The sequence below is a fragment of the Nicrophorus vespilloides genome, unplaced genomic scaffold (assembly GCF_001412225.1).
Source record: "Nicrophorus vespilloides isolate i.1.1-1 unplaced genomic scaffold, Nicve_v1.0, whole genome shotgun sequence".
Lineage (NCBI taxonomy): Eukaryota > Metazoa > Arthropoda > Insecta > Coleoptera > Silphidae > Nicrophorus > Nicrophorus vespilloides.
In genome coordinates this window covers 14,521-21,192 of record NW_017096231.1, presented here as the reverse complement: position 1 = coordinate 21,192, position 6,672 = coordinate 14,521, and the positions used below count along the sequence as shown (strand labels likewise).

Here is a 6,672-nt window from a genome sequence, read left to right as displayed (position 1 = left end):
AAGTAGTAATTTAAATCCAAAAAATAAGTTAAAATTTCAAATATTTCATCAGAGATGTGTACATATCAGACTAGCCGGTGTTCGACGTTTAGGACATCCGTTAAATACAAATTTATTTAAAAATTGTAGTTTTTTAAACTTAGAATTTCTTATTGCACAGTTTCTCCAGCCACTGCTTTTATTAATTGGATTTATCTAAACTGGCCTGAGTTACTGAGGAGTTAAAATTAACTTCTTCTTCTTTTTTTCCTCTCCACACTTCACTTGGCTTGCGCGTTTTACACAATTTCGCCAGCTACTGTTTTCATTAATTGCAGATTTCATTACACTGGCTTAAGTTACTGGGGTCAGAGGAAAACATGTGGGACGACTACACTAATTAACAACTTTCGAATCGAGGTCTCAGCGATTCAGTACAACTGTGTTAGGATAAACCTCGTATGGATATTGTTGATTGATTTTTGTGTTTAGGGGTAACACAACGTACGTGTATTTGGTGGTTTATAGCGCTACTTTTGAAGTTAGAATTTAATAATGTAAGGTTTTGCTAAGTTATAGTAGGCAACTTCTTTTACTCACAAAACAAGAAATGTGAATTGGATGTACATTCACAATGCTTACCACTTTCCCGCAAATTAACAACATTACCTTTTTTTTAGTCACCCGACGCAAACAATCCTCAACAAACCTGATATAAACCCAATCTACAAATCAAGTACGGCTTAAAGACGGAAAGGAACACACACAAACTTATGATTGTCCATTTATTTTTGAAAATGGTATAAGTTCAGTTTTTCATATATCGAGATATTTATGGGTTTGAATCGATTTAAAAATATTGGTAAACGTTAATCAAGTAGTGTGATGTTTTTACACTATAAAACAGTTACATTTTATTATGAATAATGATTATTAAAATTGTTAAAGAAAATATAGGTTTTTAGGTCCAATTTCAATAATAACATATTTTAAAAATAAAAACAAGATGAAATTAAGTCCATATTTTACCGTTAGTATAATGAAGTATTGATGGTAAAAAGTTGGTGTGCAAAGCAGTAAACTCATCATATCTTTTTATTTATCTCTTGTTATTGGTCTTGTTTGGGTCTTCCTGATTTTTCTAATAAGAAAATTGCTTTAAATGGAGCATTTTTTTTTCCATTTTCTCCGTCCGTATCATACAAAATGAATCTATTTTTTTCGGCAATTCTTTATTATATTATAATAGTCTTGAGCATATAATTGATTTTTTTCTTTACATTTATGTTATTGTCAGCTAATTGAAAATTTTTTAATCGGTTTTGTCCGGTACACATGTCACTGTATGCTATAACAGTGCTCCGCAACCGGTGTGCCACGGCATCCGATAATACAATTTACACACTGTTGTATACATCGAGAATATATATTACCGTGCTCCAACAAATTACAAGGGTTGAAAAAGAATTTAGAAATGTACCAAAGGTCCAACCATAGTACAATTTAAAAACAAGCAATTAATTGTGGATCTGGCACAACAACATTTAAGTATGCTTCAGCAGAAATTTGATCACAATTTTTATTTTATTAATACAGAGCAATAGGATTGGATTTTTGCATTTGCATTTATTGAAACCTATGCAATAAAATCTACGGAAGTACTGTCTCTGCAAATTGAGTTATGACGGGACGTTAAAACTTCACGTCGCTGAAGTTCCATTAGATGTTTTTTTTGATTTCCGTTTAGAAAGAATATCCTCGCATTTCCGCCATCCTAACACTACTTCTATTTTCGACCACATATGTGAGCAAAGTTTTTCAACTCTTGTTTTAATTAAAAATGATAATCGATCATGCTTAAAAAGTCTTGACCAAGAACTTCAGGTTGCGCTGTCAAATATTGAGCCAAATATAAAACGTTGGTGTTCATTTAAACATCCGTAGGTATCACATTAATTAGCTATTATTTATCTATAAATGATATTTTACATATGAACTTTGTTATCATGAAAAATATGAAACCTTCACTACAAACATACATATTTCGCTTGTAGTATGCAACAGAAACTGATAATTTGGGATACGGAAGGACCTTTTGTAAATCAAACGAAAAAGCGAAATATTTATCTGGATACTTATGCTAAGTTATTATCTTCTTTTTCTAGCCAGTTTTATTTAAATGGATGCTATGTTCTTTTCGTCAAAGTCTGATGTAGCTTTAATCTTCATATTTAACAAATCACATTTCTGGCACGCATGTTTAAGAGGGTGATGAAAGCTTAAATTAAAATCTTTCTTAAAAAATTTCCTATATATTTGCTCGCTGAGAAATGTTGTATTGTTCTCTTCGCACTTTTCAACATACAGGTTGTACATTTTTCTTATGTTCAATTCAGATCTCAAGTATTTTCTGCCTGGATTATGAGAACGCATGTAATGGCTTTCATAGTGTGCAAAACTTTGTATGTGATTTTTTAAGGCATCCACTAGTTTTTCATCACTCTTTCTGCAAGATCCTTTCATTTTTCCACGTTCTGATCATTATTTTCATAATATAATTGAAAATTAGTAACGTCATCTTCGTCAGTGATTGAACCTGATAATTCCAAAATTCTTATCCTCTTCTTAGTTTGCAGCAATCTTGAATTCATATTTTTCAAACTGCTTTCATCATCTGAATAAAAAAATCGCCTTCTTCTGCTAATGTTCATAGGTCTTATTTCTATAATTAAAAAACTCTAATATTCCAGCAAAAAAAATATTACTTTTACTTACCATCACTATCGGACGAAATTGAAATATTACCGACTTTATGATGGGTATGTGAACTCATTGTAATAACTGTATAAAATATTATTTATTTCTTTACGCTGCAATCGTAGTATAAGAAACACAAACCAAACAGCTAATATCTGTTAAAGAGCGGTGCACACTGAACTCAATATTAATTGCAATCAAAAAGTTGTTTTCACTATGATTATTAGATTAACTTTTTCCATTTAAAAAAAATGCAATAATATTTTATAGCTAAAAAAATGATTACTTTATCAAGAACTGGTGCTCAATTAAAAATATGATTATAAATTTAAAAAGAGGATATCTTTATCTTACAACAATTACCATTAACTATTTTTTCTTTGGTCCTAAATGGACCAATAATAATTGATAAATAAATAAAATTAAGATTATATTATTTTTCAAAATTCATAACTTATTTTGTTTAACAGAAATTATAAACTAGAACATAGTGTTAATCTAAAAACTTTAGACTATTGATACGAATAAATATCACTTATACGTTTTATATACGATAAATAATAATATATAACTAGAATAATTACTTATACGTATAACATAAATGAATAAATTTTAATGTGTATAAATTAAAATATACACTCCATTTTAACAATAGATTCAAACAGCTAAAAGCGACTACAAGAAATATCAAAAATAGCAGCGCTGAGGTTTTCAAAACACCACAAGAGCCTGCATTCAGTCCAACTGATAAGAAAATGTACGCTGTGAATAAAAAAACTATACACGAGTTTAAACTTACCGTATGTAAGGCGAGAAGATAACTACTATCTAAATTGTAGTCAAAGGGGCCCGGAAATCGCCAAGATTACATTGGAAACAAAAACGGGCTTTACATTGAAGTTGAGACCACGTTTCCTCCTAGGTGAATAGTATTCCTCCGAAGTTACAAAAAAGACAAGGCTACAACGCGTCGCTGTCTTGTGACCTCACCAGGATTGACCTAGATATTACCGACGCAGAAATCAGTGTACGTCTAAAGTCATCTGGATTGGAACACAGGTTCTGCAAGAGGATCGTTTTCAGGGACTTGCTCTATATGAACAAGCACTTCCCACTAGTCGAAAGCATTCCACCGCCTCATATATTGTGCCTTGCGCTAGGTGTCAGAAATTCATGCAACGGACGTTTGAAGAAGAGAAGAGATCGTTCATTAACAACATTCATGTCGACATTTGCTGATGTTTGACATGAACGATCCAGAGCAGGAATCGTCTACAAGTGGGTCCTTTCATCATGAATGGAGGAGAGTCGTCTCTCTCTTGGCGGCCTCCAGCCCTTTGCTCCTATTTGTTGGTTATTTATGCAATTATATCAGTATTGATTTGGTTTATAATTGAAAATATAATAATGAATATATTATATTTTAAATTCTAATAGTAAACAACAAAAAAAGACAATTGCAAAAATTGACAACAAGTAAAATAAATTCCGCAACCAACTTTAGTCAATATTTTTACCGACTTAATGTAAATAAAATACGATATATTTATAGTACAATTCATACGTAGAATGCAATGCCAGGAATAATAATATCAGCGTAATTAGCCTGTAATTTATTTATTTCCATGAATGACTTAATAACATAGATTATATAAATGACTTACTTATATAACCAGGTTTCTTAATGCAATTTGTAATAATTTAACGTAATTGATTACTATTGAATATATAATATTAAATTTAACGCGCATTTAAGACTTATATTTTATCGATCCTGTTAATCTTCGTTCTCTCATCTTCAACTTTCCGATATTTTCCGTTTCTCCTCTCTCTCGTTTTCCTTTTGAAGCTCTGACAAAGTAATAGTAACCTGATGTAATATATTCGAGTCGTGCGTTGCTTTTTACGAGTCAAAGCAACGGTTCTTTGGAAATTCGAGTTAAGAGACTGGGCTCGTCGTCGTCGGCCGAGGTTGCTGCGAGCCGCTGTTCTGCTGTGTTGTGTAAGACCGAATGGGAATGGCTTTAGATAAGGATGCCGTGGTATGCGTTTATAGATAAGCCCGTCACACAAAATGTATGTTCACTCATACACATACAATGTGTGTGAGTGTATATGTATATGTGTATGTACACATATATATATATATATAAATTGTATGTTGTTAACATATTTCACGATGAAACACGGGCCTCCTCGCCACTCATATTCTCCTGCTACAATTAAACAATGTTTTAGAATGCTGTGGCCGCTCTCGAATTGTTTATAACAAAATGCTGGAGCGAGATGCAACGTTGGAAAGGAGCGCGAGTCGGGTTGTCCGTAGAGCTCTTTGGTCCTGCTGATCCCCTGGTTAGACGCGTTGCAGACGGCGGAATCTTGTCGTGGACACACAGTAACGACGGCAGCTGCTGTTATACAGATCAAGTCTCCTCAGCCGACTCCCAGAGTCGACTGAAAACAGCCAGCCACATTAACCGGGGGACCACCCTCGGATCCGCACAGGAATCCTGCTCCCGCCAATCCTTCTCTGACAACGACCCACACGCGGGCGCACGCTCTATTTGCTTACGTAATCGATTCAACACCACAATACGTCCGTAATCATCTTAAATAACCGCACTGCTTTGATACGTACATTTCGTCAAAAAAATGTTTACGAGAAAAAACGTACTTTTTTTCCACTCCAATTCCTGATATCCTGATATTCAGACACAGATCGACACTCGTTTATTTTTTCCTTTGGTTTGGAAAAAAATTGTAAGAAATATTCGCGAATCATATAAAAAAAATCTCGCTTTTCTTCCATTATTACCTTTCGTGAAGTTCTGAACACTTGTTACCCAGAGACACGGCTGAGTCAAGAGCGGAAAAAAAAAGTTGTGGATACAAAAAATTTCGCTTTAGGAAAAAAAATGTACAGCGTACGAGTCGCAACCTCTTCGCGTTTTCTGCTGGCCTGGCGTTTGCCTCGCTTTAAACTGCTCTAGTTAATTAATTACGAGCACACACAAGGATAATCAATCAACCGACGTTTAGTCAGTTTAACACCTTACATATACAATGTAAGTAAGTATTTATGTGATTGCTTTTCACTCATAAAATAAATTTATGATTTAATTAATAAATGAACTAAATTAATATTAAGTGGAGTTATTTATATTTAAGAGATCAGTGAATACTTTGAATGAAAATACATTTTTTGATAATTTTATTTCTAAGGTCAACAAGTCCTAAAGCTGTAAATGGCTTACTTTGTTATACCTTCGATAGCTCAGTTGGTAGAGCGGTGGACTGTAGAATATTAATTTCCATCTGGTAGACATCCATAGGTCACTGGTTCAAATCCGGTTCGAAGGATTTTTTTCTTGTTATTTAATTTTCTAATAATTTATGGTATAACTTAAATTTTATATTATAATGTGCGAGAATTGTTTGGCGTACAAAAGGAAGACAGGAAGATCATTGAGGATTGATTGGGATTCAGAGTACAGGAAAATATTTGGCACCATATTTACATGGACAATTATTACAACAGTATTGAGTTGGTACAGAAATTACTCTACAAAAAAAAGAATAATTTGTGGAACAAAAAGAGAAAACCGCGGGCTACCACACGATCTAAAAAACATTACGTTAAAAAAAGAGAACACAACTTCCGTAGAAAAAGAGAAGTTCTAATACATATTTGGAAAGATAAAAGAGTTGTAAGAATTATTTCGATAATATACCAGGCTCGAATGATACAAACCAAGAAAGTAAATCTAAAAACTAGCGATCTGATACAAAAACTGGAAAGCATTTTGTAATATAATATGTACATGAAGGGAGTTGATACCTTGCTTATATGGATCGGCGTCCAGTACGATATGGATGTACTGGCCGCTGCTGGAGATGTGCATTCTCCTGCCCGTCGAGTGGAAGATGGCATCCGGA

The 6,672-nt window shown here is 33.3% G+C and overlaps 1 non-coding gene across 1 annotated transcript; it reads left to right on the top strand.

Moving 5' to 3' along the window:
• The first annotated feature begins 5,999 nt into the window (after positions 1 to 5,999).
• Positions 6,000 to 6,096, top strand: Trnay-gua. The gene is made up of 2 exons: positions 6,000 to 6,036; positions 6,061 to 6,096. It is a non-coding gene; the product is annotated as a tRNA-Tyr (tRNA).
• The last annotated feature ends 576 nt before the right edge of the window (positions 6,097 to 6,672 follow it).